This window comes from Rhineura floridana, chromosome 8 (assembly GCF_030035675.1).
Source record: "Rhineura floridana isolate rRhiFlo1 chromosome 8, rRhiFlo1.hap2, whole genome shotgun sequence".
Lineage (NCBI taxonomy): Eukaryota > Metazoa > Chordata > Lepidosauria > Squamata > Rhineuridae > Rhineura > Rhineura floridana.
Genome location: NC_084487.1, coordinates 34012412 through 34036408, shown reverse-complemented (window position 1 = coordinate 34036408; position 23997 = coordinate 34012412). Strand labels below are relative to the sequence as shown.

At 41.5% G+C, this 23997-nt stretch overlaps 1 protein-coding gene and 2 non-coding genes across 6 annotated transcripts in view; 2 read left to right on the top strand and 1 right to left on the bottom strand.

Moving 5' to 3' along the window:
• TBXAS1 (thromboxane A synthase 1) overlaps positions 1 to 23997 on the bottom strand; it is a 387815-nt gene that overhangs the window by 216612 nt on the left and 147206 nt on the right. The gene's annotated exons all lie outside the window — the stretch shown is intronic.
• TRNAV-UAC (transfer RNA valine (anticodon UAC)) lies at positions 6409 to 6484 on the top strand. The gene has a single exon. It is a non-coding gene; the product is annotated as a tRNA-Val (tRNA).
• Positions 11279 to 11354, top strand: TRNAV-UAC (transfer RNA valine (anticodon UAC)). Its single transcript has one exon. It is a non-coding gene; the product is annotated as a tRNA-Val (tRNA).

Genomic DNA, 23997 nt, shown 5'->3' with positions numbered 1-23997 from the left:
CCTGTCATTCATTAACGCAACATTAGATATTAAAGCTTTAGACAATGTGCATTAACACAGTAGGATAGTCTCCATTCAGATTTTGCTTCGCTTCACAGGACAAGCACTACATAAAGGAGGGTTTTTGTTCAAATGGCATCCGTGTGGGAAAACACCTGTGCCCCGTTCACTCTGTTTATAGCTGGGCCATCAACTTGCAGAAGGCTTTGATCTGCCTATCTGTTATCAGTTCTATGCATTTCAAACATGTTGCATGAATCATAATGGAAAGAAAAAGGGGGGGAATGCATAGGGGATTGAAAACAAGGCTTTGTTTTATTTCTTTCGCCTATGCCTAGTAAAGCCAAGCAGAGATCATCTGAAAATCCAAATGCAATGGAAAATGATATTTTCATCTCACTAAGAGAAAAGGAAAATATACTGAGAAAGGGGGGAAATGTTTATTAAAAGACAGTGGGAAATAAACATGCTGAAGGGAAATGCTACTTTCTTAAGTGCCAAAACACCCAGAATAATAAACTAAGCCATCCTCCCTCATATTTTTAAATATGCTCATTCACAGGAGGTAGGTGAAAAACACACAGAAAGTAAAGCACATGTTTACTCATTTAAAAATAGACATCCGACCATCACCACTTGCTTAATTATTTCAGAGTTCAGCAAACTGACTTGATACAGCCTGAGTCCCCTTAACAATGCACAATGTTGGCTCCTTGGAACAAAATGGTGTGTGGCTAAATACAGCCATGCACAGCCCAGATGCAGTTTTTACAAAGACAACATTTCTGAACATGAGGTGTTTGCATGCATCTGGAAAACAAAAAGCACAGTTGCATGCTTATTTTTATATTCCTATTTGCATTCTCCAGTAGGCTTCCAAAATTATTTCATAAGCAGAGGTGCCTTTTCAGATTTCAGAAGCTGGGGGGGGGGAGAGAGAGAAAGGATTTTTTTTTTTAGCAAGGTTTAAAGGGTTGCTCTTGGATATATTCAACATTAAATTGAAAAGAAGATGTGCACTTTAAGAGCATTTATTATTTTTAAGATCTCTTAATAACCATAGCAATGTTAAGCACCACAGGTCGGTCACTTTCTTTTTTAATATAAGGGTTTTGTACCTTCGGCATGTCTGTCTAACCTCTAGCCCCATTTAATTGTTCACAGTGATAGTCATGCAGTGTTAAACTAGACGAGGCAGAGCCAAGCGTATTTTACCACATTTCTGTCTTGCTCAGAGGTGGAAAGTAGTTCAGTCTTTACATGAAAATGAGCACTTGGGAGGTGGGGAGGGGAAAATATTCCCTCTCCTGTCTTGCCTCACTGTACTCTGTCGCTTTAAGGAATTTTCTCCCAACCCATATGGGAGAAAACTGCTTAAAGCAAAAGAGTGCAACAGTGGCGGCTGGTGGCTCCATGCCAGTGGGGCACAGGAATGCGCTTCGGATTTTAGCTGAAGCACCTTACACAGCTCCTTGAAAGTTCAGACTAAAACCCAGAGCGAATTCCACTGCCCCACTGCCATGCAGCCACCAGCCACCACTGGAGTGCAGTAAGACAATATAGAGAAAGGTGTACTCCTCTTCTCCCGCCTAAAGAACAGCCCCTCAAACTTGCTTTATATACAAATGGGGAGACACAAGAGCAGCTGCCCTGTCACATCTAATCTGGCCTTTAGTTTGCGGAACTATTGAACTGTCCAGAAGTATAGGTGCCTGTGGAATAATCTCACCTTGTCAATGAGATGGCATCATAGCAGCTCTATGCTATAATGATATGGACAAGTGCTTTCATGGACAAGTGCAGTGTCATGTTTTAATGAAGCCTTAGTCATACTCTTTAGACTAGGCAATTCTACAAAAACCTTCCAGCACTTCCTCCGATACTCATTTAGAGGTTTGCTAGTTTGATTTGTTATCATTTATTTGGATGGTGTCGTCATATTTTCTGACATTTCAAGAGCCAATGAGCTCCACATCTGTTAGATGACGGGGAAGTTACATGAGAAAAAAGAAAAAAGTAAAGTGTTGCTGTTCAATAGCAAATTAAAGTGTGAATTTGCATGGAAGTCCATTGTCTCCTTGGGCAGTTACCTATTCAGAGGAGCTGACAATGGGTCAAGTGAAAAGGACAAAACTCAGTGGCATAAAAATGCATCAAGGGGATGCAACAGTTTTTGGATTTTGACCTTTTTTATTAGTCATTCAAGGGGCTTCCTAATTACTCCAGTGGTGGCATATTGTCTGGCAGGCTTGCTCCACATGGGCTTCCTGGGATCTTGATAAGGTGGCCAGATGGAAAACAGAGCAGGGCTCCTGCAGCTTTAATAGTTTATTTAATTAATTTATTTATTTATTACTTTATTTATACCCCACCCTTTCTTCCAGCAGGAGCCCAGGACGGCAAAATAGTTGTGTAGAAGTCAGCAGGTGTAACTTGTATGACAAGCTACCCCTGCTGACATTCCCTCTTCTACACAACTATTAAAGATGGAAGAGTCCTGCTCTCTCTTGCACCAAGCCACCCTAGCTCTGGACCCATTCACCTTTTAAAGTGGTTTTAACATCTTCAGGCGGCTACTGAAATGATGAATGCATTTGCCATCTCAAGAGCAGAGCTTAAGATTTAGGCAAATTAAAATTGGGAGGACTGCAAACCGAGCAAGAGGCAGCAACACATGTCAGAGTATTTAGGGCATACATACACATGCTCCTTATGTAACAGCCTGGCTAATGAAGATGAGCAGTATTAATGCGTGAAAAGGGGCAGCCCAATAAAAAGTCAAAATATCTGCAGCATTATGGACATTGATTCTATGTATGCTTCAGTCCCACTGAGTTCAGCAGGACTTACTCCAAATTATGCATGCATAAGATTGAATGTATTAGTATTTAGGAACGTATGTGCTCCCCATGTTTAAACATTTTGATTTAATAGTGTTCACAGGTCTTAGAACTGGACTTTGTAATTGTACACATGCTATATAGAAAGGTGATGACCAGAAAAAATTGAGAAAAATAGTCCCACCCAATCCATTCATCTCTCTTATTCTTTTCCTTCCTGGTAATGAAGGCAGACAAGGCTGCAACAACAGTTTTACATGAGATTACACACAGGCAACTATTTGTTCAGTTCTCTGCTTTAATTGTCACATTCAGGCATTCCATACACTTGTGTTCACCAGCACACTTTTCACTCATCATTTCCTCCATGTACTCTATTCTGAAGGTACTGCCTTCTCTGCTGTAAAAAAGAGTCTATGCCATTCCATATTCTCATACTGTACAAAACACATTATTGTCGTGAACTGCATAAAAAACATTTGAGCAAGGAGAGGTTTAAGGAGTTTTAAGTACAGAGCACTGCTAAAGCAAACCCTCAATAAATCCTACCTGACAGTTTCACCAAAAATAGCCTTTCCAGAAGAGCCTTTTAAAAAAATGCTTCCCTTAAGGGTCAGCAAGTGACAACCTGGCCTGCTATAGTTGCTAATTCAAGGGTGCTTGCATGCTGAGGGCTTTAATTGTTACTCTGCTATAAGGTGTGCAGAATTGCTACTGGCTCTCCACACTTGGGTGGCTAAAGGCTTTTTTATGTGTATATTTAGTTTTATTTATTATTTGATTTATATCCCGCCCTTCCTCCCAGCAGGAGCCCAGGGCGGTATACATCCCATATGTTTTATCCAAGTACTGGACAAATCTTGACCACAGAACTGGCACTGTTACAGGTGCCATATAATACCAATTCCGCATGAAATCATCCTTCTGATGTGGCAGCACCTGCACTTTGGAAGCCCTTGCCTATTGACATCAGGCAGGCAACTTCATTGTATTCTTTTGGTACCTGGTTAAAACATTTCTGTTTAGGCAAGCCTATTCAGACATGTAGAGGCTAATGTGTTTAAACATTTTTTTAGTTTACTACTGTTTTAATTGTCTTTTAAATGTTCTTAATTACTTGTTTTTAACATTTTTATTGATAATTTCAATGTATCTTGTAAAGGGCTTAGAGATTTTCTTATAATCAAGCAGCATAGAAATTTTGTAAAATAAAATAACATGGCCATGGGCGCAGGGAAGTAAAACTGCACTGAAGCATGCAATTTTAGCAATGTGTTTAAGTTTTTAATATCACTTTTAAAATTTGCCCTAAAATATTTTTAAAAGCTATTGTGCAAATATCTATCTATCTATCTATCTATCTATCTATCTATCTATCTATCTATCTATCTATCTATCTATCTATCTATCTATCTATCTATCTATATTAACATAGGCCATACTGGTTTGTAGGTTTTGGATGCAGTGGTATTCAAGGTTTGGTTCATGTATCCACACCACAAGTGCCTGCCAAGGTGCTCTCGTCAAGGTCCAAGATGTTTCCTGCCTTCAGAAGAGCAAGGACCATCTGGCCTTTGGGCGGGCAGTGAAAAAAGCTCAGGAAAAGCTTTTGAAAGTTAATGTTGCTACTGCTTTTTGTTACGATGCTGCTTTGAATTTTTTTCTGCTATTTTGTGTTTTTCTGGTTTATACTTTTTTTTTTAATTCTGTGTTTTTTTTAAAAAAAAATCAGTAAGCTACTTAGGTCTTAAAGGACTAAAAGGAGGAAAGGTATTACATAAAATAACCAAATTAATAATAGCCTTCCTCAGTGTGCATACTGGATATGTGAGCCAACACTTGTGTATCAGCATGTGCTTTGCATGAAGAAAGCTCCAGGTTCAAACCCTTGCATCTCCAGTTGCAGGATGAGGGAGCAAGTGATGTGAAAGACCTCTCTGCCTGTGACCCTAGAGAGACACTGCCAGCCAGAGTTGTCACTATTAGGCTAGATGGACAAATAATCTGTTCTGGTATAAGGCACTTTCCTTTGTTCCTATGACTCACGCACTTTGGCATGTAAAATCTAGGCATATATGAAGAGGCCCTACTCATCCACCTATTTTCACATTCAAGGTTCTATATATGACATGGGAGTATTCAGGAGATCAAGACTTGTCCCTCACAGCATGCATAGTGTCAGGACCATGTATGAACTGCCTCCTAGTCTCAAAATGCCAATTTGATCATGTGAATTGTCTCTAAGGGACTGACAAACAACTAACCTCAAGGACATCACTAAAAAGTGGAATAATGTTAGGAACCGCACCACAATCGATGACTTGTTGGTGGATGGAGGATCCTAGTATCTCAAGGTTATTTATTTTGGCTTATTTTTATTCTAACAGGTTGACATGATTACCAGGACTACATCTGTGAGCATGTTATACACTGATTATGATGATGATTAGCTGAAGCAGTATTCCATTTCATTAATACTCCATGAAAGCTGTTAATAGGATTGTGCTTCTTTAGTCTCCAACTGAACAGGAATGTGATCCTAATAAGATATGAGGTCAGCTCTCCTGCTTGGGAGAGAATGAAGCTGTCTGCAGTACTTTATCTTGGCAAACACTGGCAAATAGAGGGTTTCTAAATACTTTTCCCACCAAGCTGCCATTGTATTTGCCCACATTTTATTACCCATGCTTCAGCTGTGACATTTTCACTCAGCTGGACTAGAGTTTGTTTTGTCTGCATTTTTTAAAACATAGTGTATGCCTGACTGACCTTCCTGTGATGTTGTGGCAGACATTCCTTGAGTGGTTCAGCCCATCACCATTACCAGCTCCTCTGTGGATCTGGGAATGCAGAGCCATGTTTTTTCAAAGTGTTATGAAGCCACACTCTCCTTTTACAATTTCCAGAGGGGAGCATTGTCTGTCTATTGCAGCAAATGCTACAAGAGTCTTGTGACACCTTAACGACTAACTTTTTTTTTTTACAGCATAAGCTTTCTTGGGCTACAGTCCACTTCATCTGATGCATCTCCTTTTCCACTTATTAAATCTTCTGTGCAAACCCACCACTCTTAGAAAAGCTTAACTTAGAATCATAGAATAGAATATGAACTTGGTCAATTATATAACAATGACGTTTCTGTGTGGATGAAATTTATTTATTTATTACATTTATATACCGCCCCATAGCTGAAGCTCTCTGGGCAGTTTACAGCAATTAAAAACATTAAAAACAAATAGAAAAAATTTAAAACACAAAAAAACAATTTAAAAACACAATTTATTTTTTTTAAAAAAAACAATGTAATTGCTTCAGAACAAGACATATACACTGGGTTTTTCCTGAGGATCTGATCATGATGGGGGTTAAACAGGCAAAACATTTATTGTCTTAAAGTTAAGGATTCAAACCACATGGAATATTTATAAAATAAATCTAGGTGTGAATCCAAATTGTGGGATTAAAGCAACAAAATATTTATGTGTCACATCTTCCCAGATATAAGGGTGCTTTAAAATTAGATAGGTTCAATGTTTTATCTTAAAGGAGATTGAAGGGTACAGGTTTGGGAAATGGCCACAGCTCAGTGGTAGAGCATCTGCCTTACATGCAGAAGGTCCTAGGTTCAATCCCCAGCATCTCCACACAGGGGCAGGAGAGACTTATGCCTCATATCCAGGAAAGCCACTGCCAGTCAGTGCAGACAATACTGACTTTGATGGACCATTGGTATGATTAAGTGTAAGGCAGCCTCCTATGCTCCCCTTTGAATGTGCGTCTGTGCCTTTGTGGGATTGGAAAAGTTAAGTCTGTCACATGTTTTATTATACTATCTGGTTTATGCAGCGATTAGGTCAAAATTGTTAAAGGAAATCCTTAAATAAATTCATTGGATGTTTTATTTCTGCTGATAAATATAGGACTGAGGAGGGTTTTATTGCAAAATTCTTTGTGAATGCAATGAGAAGAACCAGAGTTGCCAAACCAGTGTCTGTGGGTGCCATGGTGCCCACAAATATGTTCACTGGTGCCCCTGGGAAAGAACCCAAGGTTCTGAGCTTTCACTTTCATAGAATCATAGAGTTGGAAGGGGCCTTGTAGGCCATCGAGTCCAACCCCCTGCTCACAGCAGGCAATCCACAGCTAGAGCATCTCCCACAGATAGCTGTCCAGCCTCTGCTTGAAGACATCCAGTGAAGGGGATCCCACCACCTCCCTAGGCAGTCGGTTCCATTGCCGAACTGCCCTTACTGTCAAGAAGTTCCTTCTAATGTCCAATCTGAATCTACGCTCCTGCAACTTAAAACCATTAGACCTAGTCCTACCCTCTGGGGCAGCAGAGAACAAATCTGTACCCTCCTCTATGTGACAGCCCTTCAGGTACTTAAAGAGTGTAATCATGTCGCCCCTCAGCCTTCTCTTCACCAGACTGAACATGCCAAGTTCGTTTAACCTTTCCTCATAAGACTTGTTCTCCATACCGGCTATCATCCTTGTCGCCCTCTTCTGAACCCGCTCTAACTTGTCTATATCTTTCTTAAAATGAGGCGCCCAGAACTGAACGCAGTATTCCAGATGAGGCCTGACCAATGCAGAATGTAGTGGGACTATTACTTCCCTCGACCTGGAAACTATAGCTCTGTTTATGCAGCCCAAAACCACGTTTGCCTTTTTTGCCGCAGCATCACACTGCTGGGTCATGTTCAACTTGCGATCCACTACAATTCCAAGGTCCTTCTCACACGCACTATTGCTAAGCCGGGTATTTCCCATCCTGTACCCGTGCATTTTGTTTTTGTGGCCTAAATGCAGAATCCTGCATTTGTCTTTATTGAATGTCATTTTATTAATTTCAGCCCAATTTTCTAGTCTATCCAGGTCCCTTTGGATTTTATTCCTGTCTTCCATTGTGTTAGCTATCCCTCCCAGTTTCGTATCATCCGCAAACTTCATAAGGTTTCCCTCCACCCCATCATCTAAGTCATTGATAAAAATGTTGAAGAGTATCAGCCCCAGGACAGAACCCTGTGGCACTCCACTCGAAACCTCCTTCCAGTCCGAAGCAGAGCCACCGACGACCACTCTTTGAGTATGGTTTTCCAACCAGTTGTGAATCCACCTGACAGTATTTCCATGTAGTCCGCATTTGACGAGTTTGCTAATCAAAAGGTCGTGGGGGACTTTGTCAAAAGCTTTGTTGAAACCTAGATAGATGACATCTACAGCATTTCCACCATCTACTAGGCTAGTGACCCGATCAAAAAAACAGATGAGATTAGTTTGACAGGATTTTTTCCTGACAAACCCATGCTGGCACCTTCTAATCACAGCATTGTCATCTAGATAGTTGCCAATGGACTCTTTTATTATCCATTCTAATATCTTTCCCGGTATTGAAGTCAGACTGACCGGCCTGTAATTCCCCGGATCTTCTTTTTTACCCTTTTTAAAGAGCGGGACGACGTTTCCCCGTCTCCAATCCTCCGGCACCTCTCCCGTTCTCCAGGATTTCTCAAAGATGATGGCAAGAGGTTCCGAGAGTACATCAGCAAGTTCCTTCAATACTCTGGGATGCAGTTCATCAGGCCCTGGAGATTTGAACTCATTTAGGTTAACTAGGTATTTCTGACTATCTCCTTATCAATCTCGAACTGCAATCCCGACCCCTTACTGAGATTCCTACCGATGCAAGGTTGCACACTGTTCCCTTTTTGGGAGAAAACGGAGTCAAAATAGGCGTTGAGCAGTTCTGCCTTTTCCTTGTTATCTGTCAACAAAGATAAGTCTCTAGCCCTCCTAGAAAGACAGTTAGGAAGCAAAACATGTAGGCACTTTTCTAAGCAATTTCTGTGAAATGAGACCAGCCAGGCTGCTCCCACCTGTCATGTTTTTTTCAGCCAGTGAATGAAGTCAGAGCTGTGATTGATAAGTGAGTTGTTTGGCCACCAGGCAAAAGGAACTCCTGGGCTCCTAAACAGCTGCTGTTCCCCCCTCCCTGTTAGTGCACTTTTCTGTAGTTTGCCCTTCCTTTTTTCCGTTTTGCACCCACAGCACTTTCTCAACATTCAAAATGTGTTCCCAGTCCAAAAAGAATGCTGACACTGGAGAAGAAGATAGGAGACATGTTGATTTAGGGAGTAATCCAAACCCAAAATCTCTCAAGAATGGACAGATCTCCAACTGAGCCTGGGTTATGCCAGCTGAAGTGCCCATTCTGGCTTAGCCAAAGATACACTCCTCCACCCTGGCTCAGCCAAGGCAGGCATAAGTCCCCAAAAACAGACATTCTGGGGGAGTGGTTCAGGCAGGACAACACAGGGGGAAACTTACCCCATTCCAAACTCAGTTCAGTTCAGTCACATGACCTACCAACCCAGCAGACGTTACACTGGCAAAAAGGGTAGTGTAAGTCAAACTCTATTTTAATGGCTTGTTTTTCCTCTGCCAGGCTTGGGATGGTTCAACTGGCAGTAGCCCCCCCCCAACAGAGTTTGGAATAGGGTTTTTGAGAGTGTCGAAGAAGCTGAGAGCAATGCCGTCAGGAGTCTAGACCAAGAGGTTAGACTCCTAGCAGGGGCACCCATGGCAGAATGCTCAAAGCTGAGACACCAGAACAAGATGCATCCAAACTCAGAGGAAGGCAATGGTAAACCACCTCTGAATACCTCTTACCATGAAAACCCTATGAACAGAGTATCCAAAATGCAACAAAAGATAGTGCTGGAAGATGAGACCCCCAGGTCAGAAGGGACTCAACGAGCTACAGGGGAAGAACAAAGGACACGTACGAGTAGCGCTGTGACTAATGACGCAGCTGGGTCAAAGCCGAAAGAAGCCCAGAGGCTGATGCACACAGATGTGAAAGGAGAGTCTGGAGTTGTACAACACACACAATAGGAATATGGAATGTGAGAAGCATGAACCACGGAAAGTTAGAAATTGTCAAGCAAGAAATGGAACGTATCAACATTGCAATACTTGGTGTGAGTGAATTAAAATGGACGGGAATGGGACATTTTCAATCAGGCAACTACAAAATATTTTATGCAGGAAATGAGAAATCAAGAGGAAATGGGGTTGCTTTAATAGTGAGAAGTGATGTCAAAAGCAATTAGGAGTTACAATGCATGGTCTGTGCAAGTGATATCAATGAGATTAAACAGGAAACTTATTAACATAACCATCATCCAAGTCTACGCTCCAACATCAAACACAGAAGAAGAGGAACTGGAGAGAGATTTTATGCAGAAGTACAGGGAGAAATTGATCACACACCAAAACAAGATGTTCTGATAATCATGGGGGATTGGAATGCAAAAGTAGGGAACAGGGAAGAACTAGAAATTGTGGGAAAATGGGACTTAGGAGATAGAAATGAAGCAGGAGAGACTTATTGAATTCTGTAAAGCCAATGATTTGTTTCTTGCCAACACATTTTTTGAGCAACCGAAAAGACGACTATACACGTGGACATCACCAAATGGTCAATATAGGAATCAAATTGATTATATAATTGGAAACAGAAGATGGAGAAGTTCCATACTTTCTGCAAAAACAAGACCAGGAGCAGACTGCGGTACAGATCATGAACTGGTTATATCGAAAACAAGAGTAAAGCTAAAGAAGAACAACAAAGAAATCATAATGCCAAAATACAATTTAAATAACATCCCAGAAGAATATAAAGATCAAATAAGGAACAGATTTGAGGCTTTCAACTTAGTTGATAGAGAACCAGAAGAACTATGGAGTGAAGTCAGAGACATTATCAGGGAAGAATACAAAATGACAATACCTCTAGTTAAAAAGAGAGAAAAACCTCAATGGGTGACTGAAGGAACTCTTAAAATGGTTAAACAAGGAAAGCAAAAGCAAAAGGAGACAGAAACACAGTCAGAGCCCTAAATGCAGCAACTAGTATGTAGGGACAAACAGAACTATTACAACAGTTATTGTATAGAAATAGAAGAGGACAACAAAAAAGGTAGAATTATATAACAATGACGTTTCTGTGTGGATGAAATTTATTTATTTATTACATTTATATACCGCCCCATAGCTGAAGCTCTCTGGGCAGTTTACAACAATTAAAAACATTAAAAACAAATAGAAAAAATTTAAAACACAAAAAAACAATTTAAAAACACAATTTAATTTTTTTAAAAAAACAATGTAATTGCTTCAGAACAAGACATATACACTGGGTTTTTCCCGAGGATCTGATCATGATGGGGGTTAAACAGGCAAAACATTTATTGTCTTAAAGTTAGGGATTCAAACCACATGGAATATTTATAAAATAAATGTAGGTGTGAATCCAAATTGTGGGATTAAAGCAACAAAATATTTATGTGTCACATCTTCCCAGATATAAGGGTGCTTTAAAATTAGATAGGTTCAATGTTTTATCTTAAAGGAGATTGAAGGGTACAGGTTTGGGAAATGGCCACAGCTCAGTGGTAGAGCATCTGCCTTACATGCAGAAGGTCCTAGGTTCAATCCCCAGCATCTCCACACAGGGGCAGGAGAGACTTATGCCTCATATCCAGGAAAGCCACTGCCAGTCAGTGCAGACAATACTGACTTTGATGGACCATTGGTATGATTAAGTGTAAGGCAGCCTCCTATGCTCCCCTTTGAATGTGCGTTGGGTGTATTTTATCACCCTATTTGTTTAATCTATATGCAGAACATATATGGAAAGCAGAATTGGACCAAGATGAAGGAGGTATGAAACTTGGAGGAAGAAATATCAATAATTTAAGATATGCAGACGATACCATACTACTAGCAGAAACTAGTAATGATTTGAAACGAATGCTGATGAAAGTTAAAGAGGAAAGCACAAAACAGGACTACAGCTGAACATCAAGAAGACTAAAGTAATGACAACAGAAGATTTATGTAACTTTAGAGTTGACAATGAAGACATTGAACTTGTCAAGGATTATCAATACCTTGGCACAGTCATTCACCAAAATGGAGACAATAATCAACAAATCAGAAGAAGGCTAGGACTGGGGAGGGCAGCTATGAGAGAACTAGAAAAGGTCCTCAAATGCAAAGATGTATCACTGAACACCAAAGTCAGGATCATTCAGACCATGGTATTCCCAATCTCTATGAATGGATGTGAAAACTGGACAGTGAAAAAAGCGGATAAGAGAAAAATCAACTCATTTGAAATGTGGTATTGGAGGAGAGCTTTGCAGATACCATGGACCATGCAAAAGACAAATAATTTGATGTTTGAACAAATTAAACCAGAATATCATTAGAAGCTAAAATGATGAAACTGAGGTTATCATGCTTTGGACACATCATGAGAAGACATGATTCCCTGGAAAAGACAATAATGCTGGGAAAAACAGCAGGGAGTAGAAAAAGAGGAAGGCCAAACAAGAGATGGATTGATTCCATAAAGGAAGTCACAGACCTGAACGTACAAGATCTGAACAGGGTGGTTTATAACAGATGCTATTGGAGCTCACTTATTCATCGACTTGAAGGCACATAACAACGTTACACCGCCTTTCGATAGTTAGGACTGCTCTTCCAATATTTTAAATTGGTTTTATTTATATTATACTGGACAATGACTGTAATAAAACCTTGATGTAAAAGAGACCATAATGGGGATTCCCCTTCCTAGCTTCTACAGGCTTTGTTTTTTCATTCCCTCCCGCTCACTCCTGCCTTGTCTCCTCTCCCCTCAGCCTTTTTACACAGTATAGAAGTACATGCAACGAACTTCTAGAGTGCGGTCATGCCTGCTATCCCCACCCCACAATTTCTACACTATGATATCATAGTGAACATAGCCAGATGTGTGCCATATAGGTTTTACTGTTAGACGAGGACCATGGAAACTTAGGTTCAAATCTCTACTCAGCCACAATGCTCATCATGGACCAGTTGCTCTCTCTTAGCATAACCTACCTCCCAGGGTTGTAGTGAGGATAAAATGTGTATGTGAGTTGGGGTGGGGGGAGGAATGTGTATGTCAACCTGAGCTCCTTGGAAGGGGGGGTGGAGATAAAATTTGATAAAATACATGATTATTCTTGTCATCAGGAGTTCTGCATTTTGCTCTTTTCTTTTGGAGGAAAACCCTGTTATGCAAATAATGTATATGCATTCCATGTAGGTGTATACAGAATTTACATGCATACAATTTGAACAGTGATCAATGAAAAGAACAAGGAACATGTGGAGGCAGGGACAGGTGGTGTGATCCCGGTCCCCCTTCACGCCTTTAGTTTTGCACTTCCAGACTACATGAGAAGGGCTCTGCACATGGACCTCCTTCTATCACATCTCTCCCCCGCTTGTTTCTACACAGCTTTTTTCCCTGCACTCCCTTTAGCTTGGGCTCATAGTTGTCAATTAGGCTTCTAGCTAACTTTTGCTTGCCTGGCATTTTATTTACTCTCTTAGCCAGTTGCCAGAATTTTTGTTGATGCAGCCAAAATTTTAAAGAGAGCTTGCTTCCCCCTTAATATTTCCAATACACGTGCAAATTGGATTGCAGTGATCCTGCTGGTGTCTAACACTCCCCTAGGGCATGTGCTCACTTAACCAAATCCCCCCCCCAAAAAAAGTTTGAGATGTAGCAGAGAACAGTCTCTCTCATACTCAGCCTGTTTACACTTACTTCTAAACTGTACAAACTCTCTTACTGTTTTCTGGAAGAAAACACTATTATATAGCCAGTCCCAGGGCAAATGAAGAAAGGGCCACAGCTGGGAGCGATCAAGAGACCACTGTTCTGAGAATTTTCTGTTTGTTTCACTCTGTCTCAAAGTTATTATTTGTTTCTATTATGTTTCTTGAACATCTTCTTGTTCCTGTTTCAAACAATGTCACCGCTTGTTATCAAAATGCTAACCAGCCTGCATTTTACTGGTCAAATTGTGCTGAATCAAGTGGCAAATACTGGGATCTCAAAAGCCAGCAACCTCTAGAAAGTAGCATACTCTGTCCCACCACCTTGACTTTCCAGATTCATTTATGGCCTGCCCCTTCCCTGGCAGCCCCTGACCCTATCCAAGGAGTCCGTAGTTTTGAAAAATCGAATGTTGGCAGCCCTACTTTGGTCACATGGCTAGGCACCTGTCCTGGTCAACTACAGCATGTTATGCTCCCTTCCATTTCATCACCTTTATTAGGAGGGGCTTTAAAAAGAGACATGTTTGATGCAAGTCACTTTTTTAAAAAAAAAACATAGAAGTGCTTTCCAAGTAGCAAAAGTATAATATATAAAACTGCCTCTCAGGCTCCAGCATAACCTTTAAAAGTGCAAGTCAGGGTTGATTTGAACATTCAGTTGAAGCGGAGAATACAGAAGTGACAGCAGCTCAGGCTATCAGTTCCTTGCTTCTGAGGTACCATCTGAAGTGGATCACACGCATCTCGTCTGTGGCAGGACATCTAGAGTAATTTGGAGATCACACATTTCACTGTGTGCAAGACCCATGAGCCCCTAGTTTGGTCATTACACCAGTGTGGGGGGTCAGATTTCCAAATTAGTCATGCTTATCTGTTACTCCCCACATTTTTAATAAATGTCTCAATCCATACAATACTAGTACATGCTATTCTGCGATGCCAATTCAAGGGAAAACCTTATCTGTCTACATCAGGGATAGGGAACCTGTGGCCATTTAGATGTTAATAGACTACAACTCCCATAATCCCTGACTATTGAACATGATGGCTGGGGTTGATAGGAGTCCAGCAACATCTGAAAGGCTACAGGTTCCCCGCCCCTTTTCTAGGGTTTTTGATACCAGACAATGAACTATAGGTATTCTTTAATGAACATCAAATAACTAATCAGGCTATATTTTATCTAATTATAACCAAGGGGTCCCATTCCCAATGCACTCCTGGTTGGAGTGGCAAAACTGCGTGGCTATTCTGATTGCCAATGCCCGGCAAACAGCAGTTTCACCATAAAAGACAATGGGGGAAGGGGGTAGAACAACAAAAATGCAGATGGGAATGGAAATTGCCAGTGTTTGCTTATTTGTCCCATGTGCAGAAATGAATCCATCCCACAGATATGATAGGTATACACTGTTGTTGCTTTCAGTCCACAAACAATATGTAATTGATTACATTTTGTTTCCCATTTCCACTGCTTTTCCTTGGCACTGAAATTAATGGGGTGGAAGGAACATAATGGCAATGTAATTTACATACTTAATGTAAATTGTATCATTACACCACAGTAGACGGCGAGACAAATAATGTAGCTTTTGGCAGAAGATGACCTGCAGCAGAAAGAAAACAATGCTGCACATGACACAATACAGGGCAGAATGGAAAACAATGCCTTCTTCATTCCCTAAACAACATCCCTAACTACATGATAGATCATCACAGTCAACAGCAGTATTTCAATTCAGTATCAAATATTCTGGCTGTGTGTTCCTGTAGCTTTTTTTTTTTTTTTTGTTAGCTCAAGGATACCCATCATGGAAGACACCCAAGAGCTGTAGAGAACACATGAGACATGGAAGCAGTTCCTGTTTCAGTCAATTTGTAAGTGCAAATGAAAAGCCTACAGTGGTTGCTTGCATGACGAATGTCTCTCTTCTGGTTTCTCGCTGGTGTTAACAATGATCAAACATTCCCAAACTTCACATAAATAGAACTGGGGCTCAAAAGCAATTTAGACCTTACTTTGAAAATGCAGTATTTATTTATGTTATATTTATTAGTCACCTCATAAAAAGTTATCCAGGCAACATACAGATCAAAATATAGGCAATGTAAAGATTTAAATCCAGTACAGTTCACTATTAAAATCCGAAACAACCCTAAACACCCAACATGAGAAATAACGAACATAGGCAAATAATTTCACACAGAGAAAGAGCTGAAAACCATTACAAACTAAAAACCACCAACTGCAGAGGCAATAATGCTAGGAATTTAATATTTGTAAAGATTAGCTATAAGATATTTTTAAAAACCCACTGATGCTAAAAATTATATACCAAGTACACATGCTTAGGAGTATGTATAAAAGCTTTGGAGGCCTCTTGCCTCACAGAAAAGGAGGGCTATAGACATTTTAAATAAACAAGTGGCCCACTGACTACATAAGTCTCAGTGTTGAATAAATGTTCATAGGATTGTTCTACATGAATATGAATTAGGGGTGCAGTGTTAAGTCAATTAATTGCTTAGATCAATTAATCATTTTATTTATCTCATATATGAATCACTGCCCATAAAACATCCCAAAACAATTTAACAATAAATATAGCAACAATAAAACATATATAAAAACCATTTCTAGGCCAATGCAGATAAAGACTGGGATAAAAATCTCCACTTATAAGGCCCATTTGAAAAGGAAGCTCTTCAACAGGTACCAAAGAGACAAAAAAGATGGCCCCTGTCTGATATATAATGGGTAGGATTTCCAAAAGGTAGGTGGTGTCGCACTAAAAGTTTAATTCCTATATTGTGCAAAATGGACTTCCTGATGAGATGTCTGCAGGAGGTCCTCTGCTGAAGAGTGCAGAGTAATTAAAGATCAACTACGAAGGTGTCTCAAATTAATTGGTCAGTAGATCTTCGTTTTTTCCATTAGTTTTTATACAAGCACTCATAAATCTGCAGGAGGTAGGCACATAATAAAAGAAGCATTCCTTCTCATGTGAAAAAGAACAGAATATGCCTCTTATGTATTCACTGAAATTTATATCCCGCCCTTCCTCCCAGAAGTAGCCCAGGGCGGCATGATGCCTGCTACAACGCACACCTGACTCCTCTAAAAACAAAGGGAGTGTTATTTTTTTCTCCCTTTAAAACTATTTTTCTCATATTCTGCTTTATATAGTTCTAATCAAGTAATTAATTAATTAATCTGCTTATATGATAAACTGACTAAGATTTCTTTAGTTGCAAAAGTCCCAGTAGAAACCATATTGATCTACATTTTTAAAATGATTTCTGCCAGCTTACCCCTCATCATCCAATGCTAACAGAAATCTATCCAGCACGCAAGATGTGAGGGAATGAATATGCAAAGATGCCATCCAGAATATGAATGAGCAAGAATATGTGACAACTGTTTAGACCACAGGGCAAGATCAAGTGATAAGATCAAATATCTTTGTACAAAGTAGAATCAAAGCACAAGTTACACAGGAATAAACTGACCAGGACCCTGCGTTCATCATCAGAGGCCCTTCTTCATGTGCCCCCTCCTCAGGAGGCTTGGAAGGGGCAACACAAGAACAGGCCTTTTCACTGGTGGCCCCCTGGCTGTGGACTGCTTGGGGCCTTCTCTATCCATCTTTAAGTGCCAAGCAAAGACCTTTCTCTTCATTCAGGCCTTTAGCCCTTGATGCGTGCCATCTTAAGTTATTCCTTTTTTTGTTATTTGACAGTTTTTAAGTTTTTATTGATGATTATGTATGACTTTTAACATATTGATGGATTTTATTGCTTATATATGTTTTTATCTATTATTCTTGTTTTAAATATGTGTATGTTTTAATTGTTGTAAGTTGCCCAGAGACAGTTTGGTATTAGGCAACAAAATAAATAAATAAATAAATAACACCATCATCATGGCTAATAGCCATTGCCAACTGAATTTGTCTAATCCTCTTTTTAAGCCATCCATGCAGGTGGCCATCATTACATTTTGTGGAAGCGAATTCCATAGTTTAACTATGCGTCTTGTGAAGTAGTACTTACTCTTTTGTCTGTCCTGAATTTTCTGAGATTTAGCTTTATTAGATGGCCTAGTATTCTGAGAGAGGGAGAAAAACCTCTCCCTACTTTCTCCAGACCATGCATTATCTTACACATTTCTATCATGCTCTGCCTTACTTGCATTTTTAAAAAGCCCCAAATGTAACCTTTTCTCAGGGGTGTTGCTCTAACCCTTGATCATTTTGGCTGTCTTTTTCCAGCTCTACAAAATCATTTTTGAGGTAAAGTGGCCAAAACTACACACAGTATTCCAAGTGTGGTCTCACCATAGCTTTGTATAGTGGCATTATGACATTGGTAGTTTCATTTTCAATCATATTCCTAGTAATCCCTAACATGGAATTCCCCTTTTCCACAGCTACCACACACTGGGTTGACATCTTCATGGAGCTATCCACTACGACCCCAAGATCTTGTTGCTGGTCAGCCACTGCTACTTTAGGAACATTGTTCATCCAAGCTTGTACAACAAAGCTGTGCTATGCTCAGGTCTTTTTGAGATTCTACTGCATTCCATCCAAAAGACTCTGAGTGGCCAAGATTCTCCAACAAATTCCTAAGGGAAAATGCAGTCTTAGGGTGCTGAATGACTATCAGAGTACAGATAGATAAGGCTTGTCTAAAAACCTTTGCAGGCAACATATTGTAACCTCTCCGATTATCCACACAAACTTAGATGACTACGTTGACCAACTCAAGTAAAGATGCCAAGAGTCCAGCAATAATGATGTATAACACACCAGTGTGTGTAGTAGACATGTGGGAAATAATTCAGATTCCTTTTAAATACAAAAAGAACCGAGACCACATCCCCAATTTGTCCACACTGGATCAATGAAATGACACCTTGACTGCTGCGGGGGTGAGCAAGCATTTCCACCTTCCTTGCCCCCTCATTCATGCTCTTTCTGACATCTTTCTGGGGACTGCCCTTTACCAGGAAGATGAATGCCTTTGGCTTTTAGTTGTTGTTGCTTTTTTAAAGTGTGAAGATTTTGTCATCTTAAATTTTAGTAAATTGCATTGTTCTTTTCTTACTTGTATTTTGTATTTGTGTGCTTTCTTTGTGAGCCACCTTGGGGGCCTTTTTGGCCACAAGGCGGCATAGAAATAAAACCATAACATTGTTATATGGCTGTTATATGGCAAAAATGGATGAATAAACAGCACCTAAAGGTTAGCATACTGACACATCAAGACAGAAAACCCAAGGGCAAGGAAGACGTAGAAGAACGGGGAAATGTAGGAATCACTTTGCAGGATCAAATCAAGGTCCATCTTGTCTAGGATTCTGCTTCCAACAACGGGCTGCCAGATGTCTCTGAGAGTTCACAGGCAGGACATGAAGGTGAACAATCCCTGGTTTGTTCCTGGCAGCTGGTATTCAAAGTATGCTGCCTCAGTACAGAGAGATTCCATGAAGTTAATACATATACTTAAAAAAAACCCTCTCTTAAACTAGCTTATTAAGGTCATCTGCAGAGTGACAGAGAGCAGAAGATGACGGGATTATGGCTCAGTCTTCTGGGAACTTGTACACAAGTCTCTGCCTGAAACTCATTCAGTAATGTGGCCCCGTACAGGATAAAGTCTGAGATCCAAAGAACTGCAAAACATTGGCCAACATTGACATGATGTGGGAGAAACATGCTCAGATCTTTTGACATGTTTTATTTACACTTTTTTGGTAAAAATAAAAATTACACTTAAATGCAGTTGGGGGGAGGGCCCCCACACTAACAGTGGATGATGGGGAGTTAATCCTTTCCATATTTCCCCAATTTAAATCTCTGTCTCTATTTCCCCAATTTAAATCTCTGTCTCTTTCCTTAATCCCCAATTTAAATCTCTATTACACATACACACAAGGAAGTAACTTTGGAGCTTTAATAACTGTGGAGAAGGAAAACATTACAGGTTTAGCAGGCATCTTTTGCCCCTGCAGCTAATACCAGTTTTCTTTGAGGGGAGGAGGATTTCCATCTGGGATATGGCACCAGAAGAAAGGTTTATGCACCCCATCTCCCAGCACCATACTTGCAATCTGGTGCAGGGGATTATGGATTGCTTTCAAGTATAATAAATAAAAGACATCTGAGCACATCTAGCTTAGTCCTAAAATGTATGGATGCAGTGATTTCTGTTCCAATCTGTATTTGTCACAATCAACATTGTTGCTGTTCCACTGTAGTTCAGTATCTGACAAATACAACATTATTTCTTTTCTGTCCGCTATTTAATATGAGTTATGCAAGAACGTAAATTTAACTTACATTCATTCAGTGCAAAGGAAACATTAAAACAATGTTGCAAACTCAAAAACAACCAAGTAAACAAATAGTGATCATATTCACTTGACTTATTTCCATTCCTGACCATAGATGGACACGCAGATTGCAGCAATTTCTGCTTCCTTTTCCATTGGAATTCTCCAGTATACCTAGCCCAAAGTTCTACAAGCTCAAGAGAGATTTGAACACCTCATTTTTGGAATAATAGACCTCCATGCCACATGGCGAACCATCTTTGAAAACTGGTGGGCTTTCAAAAGTAGATAATGACATAACGTAAGGGTCTGCTTTTTGAAGAGAGGTGCTGTCAGGATGCAGGATTGGGACCCTAGCACTTCAGAGGATGAGGAGATCATTTTCCCAGAGTTGGGTGAAGAGGGGGAGGGAGAACTCTCAGGGATAGTGTTGCCCAGCAGCAGCAGAGGCCTTGAAACTCCAGCAGACACAGATACAGACACTTCTCCAGAATTTCCCACGCTCACACCCCTCACCGAGCCAGAGCAGTTAGACCAAGAAGGAGGGGGACTTCAACTCCCTCCTCAGCCAGAGAAAAGCCCGCCTGATGGGCATGACGTTCACCCCCCTCTTTCTCCAATACCAGAGGTAGAATCTTCAGAAGAGAAGGAGGCAGAGCTTCCCCCCTCACCACGAACCCGGAGAAAACAAAAACGAGCCAGGGGGAGAGAGAGGAGGGGCGGGGAAGAAGGCACCCTAAGGCGGAGTGAGAGAATTCACGCCAGAAAGCCCCCTTAATAAGGAAAGGGGGGGACTGGGATTCCTTGTTCTGTCAACTCTCTTGCATGTCGCTGGACACGTGTATTGTGTTCCTTCATGAGAAGGCGCAGCCTCTGTCTGGATATTACCCTAATAAAGACTGAACTGCTTTCACAACCTGGTCTGGTTTCTGAGTCGAGTCCTGGACACGACAGATTGACAGAACCACCTACTTCACCCTCAACGCTCCCACCACTTGAACGTGACAAGATGGAGAAGGGAGCAGGGGGAACAAATCCCACTTCTGAGACGGAAGAAGTGAGACGGCTGAGGACTAATGTGGCGGACCTACAGGCAGATGTTCAAACCTTGTTAGCGGCTGTCAGGACTCTGAAGACTGACAATCAGACCTTGAGAACCACGGTAGATCAGATGCGAGCAGCCCCTCCGGCCGCTGTGGTGAAGATTCCTATCGGATTACCACCAAAATATGTGGGACAGAGTGAGCAGCTCTCTACTTTCGTGGCTCAGTGTGAATTGTATTTGGACATTAGAAATGCAGAGTTTCCTAGTGATGTGGCCAAGGTGGCCTTTGTGATCAGCCTCTTGGAAGGAGAAGCTGCCAAGTGGGTGACTCCGTACCTGGTCAGAAAGGATGGCCTTCTGGGAAGATATAGAGACTTTATGCGAGCCATGACTGAGATGTTCCAGGACCCTCAAAGGGTGGAGACGGTGGCCAGGCAGTTGGGGGCCTTGAAACAAGGGAAAGGAACGGTGTCAGAGTACACTAACGCTTTTAAAATTCTGTCCCAGGAAACTGGTTATAATGATGCAGCCTTGATGTTCATGTATAGGAGTGGACTGAGTTCTGAAGTCCTGGATGACTTGGCTAGAACCTCCCCCCCAAATAATTTGCCTGGACTGATTCGGCTATGCCCACAGATCGATCATCGGTTGGAAGGAAGGCGCCTGGAAAAGAAACAGGAGATCCAGAGATACTCGGTTTCAGCATCTCGCAGCAAGACCCTTTCAACCACAGGAACATCAGGCAACGCGACCGAAGGACGGGGGGGGGGCTAGGCCGAAGCTGTCGGAAGAAGAAAAGGAGAGGCGTCGTAAAGAACGTTTATGCTTCTATTGTTCAAAACCAGGCCACGTGGCTAGAGATTGTGGACTGAAGGGGGGAAAAACAGAGTCGGCGGGAAACTAGCGAACCTAGTCCATGTACAGGCCTGTGGACTGGGGGCTACGTTGGACAAAGGGCCTCCAGTGGCAAAACCTCCATCAAGAGGAGTCTTGGTACTACCAATTCGGATTATAACTTCCAAAGGAGTAATGTTTAACTCCACAGCGCTAATTGATAGTGGAGCAACCACAAATTTCATTGATGCAGAGCTAGCAAAGTGTTACAGAATTTCCCAATGGAAATTGGACACCCCCTTGCCAGTAGAGACCATAGACGGGAGGCCCCTGAAAGGAGGGGGGGTAACGCGAGCAACAGAGGAATTGAAACTGCAAATCCCGGGGCACGAAGAGTTCATTTCACTGTATGTAACAGACCTTTCGACCTTTGATGTGATCCTAGGAATGCCCTGGTTAGTCAAGCACGACACAAAGATAAAGTGGAAGGATGCTGTGGTGTGGTTCACTTCTCAGTATTGCCAGGAAAACTGTCAGGCAGAAGAAAAACCCGACACGTTGGCTGGAGCAGTGCAGGAAACCAAGCAAGTGACCCTTCCCTCGAAGTATGGGGAATTTAGAGATGTGTTCGATGAAAAAGAGGCAGAGACGTTACCCCCCCACCTCCCTTATGACTGTGCGATTAAATTAGTGCCAGGAGCCAGCATCCCATCGGGAAGAATTTACTCTCTCACAGAGAGAGAGAGGCCCTGAGGGAATTTCTGGAGAAAAACTTGAAGCGAGGATTCATACATCCCTCGCAGTCCCCCGCTGGAGTGCCCCTGTTGTTCGTGAAGAAGAAGGGGGGGGAGCTCAGGCCTTGCAATGATTATCATGCATTGAATCAAATCACCATCCCTAACAGCTATCCGCTGCCCCTGATCTCAGAGCTGTTAGACCGGCTGCGCTCTGCAAAAATCTTCACGAAACTGGACTTAAGAGGAGCATACAATCTGATCAGGATGAAGGAGGGAGATGAATGGAAGACAGGTTTTTTGACCTCTTATGGACAGTTTGAATATCTGGTAATGCCATTCGGACTTTGTGGAAGTCCAGGAGTGTTTCAAAAGTTCATGAACGACGTGTTTAGAGACCTTTTGGATAAGTACGTAATCTGTTATTTAGATGATATCCTGGTGTTTTCAAAGAACCAAGAAGACCATGATCAGCATGTGAAAACTGTGTTGGGAAGACTGAGAGAGAACCATCTGTATGCTAAGTTAGAGAAATGTGGGTTTGACCTATCGTCTTTGGACTTTCTTGGATATCGCATCTCAGCAAAAGGAGTGGAAATGGATCCAGAAAAAGTGAGTTGTATACTGGATTGGGGGCAACCGACCACTAAAAAGGATGTACAACATTTTTTTGGGATTTGCCAACTACTACAGAAAGTTTATTCCAGGCTTTTCCAGGTTAACAGCCCCTCTCACTGACTGCTTAAGGGGGAAAAGCAAATTTCAATGGACAGAGGACGCTGCAAGAGCCTTCGAAGAGCTGAAGGGAAAGTTTTCCTCTGAGCCCATCTTGTGTTTTGCTGACCCTACCCGCCCTTTTGTTGTGGAAGCAGATGCTTCAGATTTTGCCATCGGGGGGGTTCTCTTACAGAAGAATGGGGAAGGAACGGAGTTACACCCTTGCGCGTACTTCTCCAGAAAACTACAGGATGCTGAGAGAAATTATACAGTGTGGGGAAAAGAGTTACTAGCCATTAAGGATTCTTTTCAAAATTGGAGACAATACTTAGAGGGGGCTCAACATCAGATAGAAATACGTTCAGACCACAAGAACCTGGAGAGTCTACAGATGGCCCGGAAGTTGAACCAGAGGCAGATACGTTGGTCGCAGTTTTTTACCAGGTTTAACTTCAAGATTACTTACCATGCCCATGCAAAAAACCAGAGAGCAGATGCCCTGTCCAGGCAGCCACAATACAAAGGAGGTGAGATTGACAACCAACCCCAGTACGTAGTTCTGCCAGAGAAGCTGGTGTTGGGATCATGTCAACCTTCTTGGGAAGAGGAGCTCAGAAAGGCACAAAAGGAGGATCCATGCATGCAACAGTATATCCAGGAGATGGAACAGAGCCAGGGCCCAGAAGTAAACTTCCATTGGAAAGATGGGCTGTTGTGGCGTAAAGCCGCCAGATATGTGCCAAAGGGTGACCTAAGACTCAGGATCCTGCGTCAATGTCATGACTCCATCACAGCTGGCATCTTTAAGACCATACAGAATGT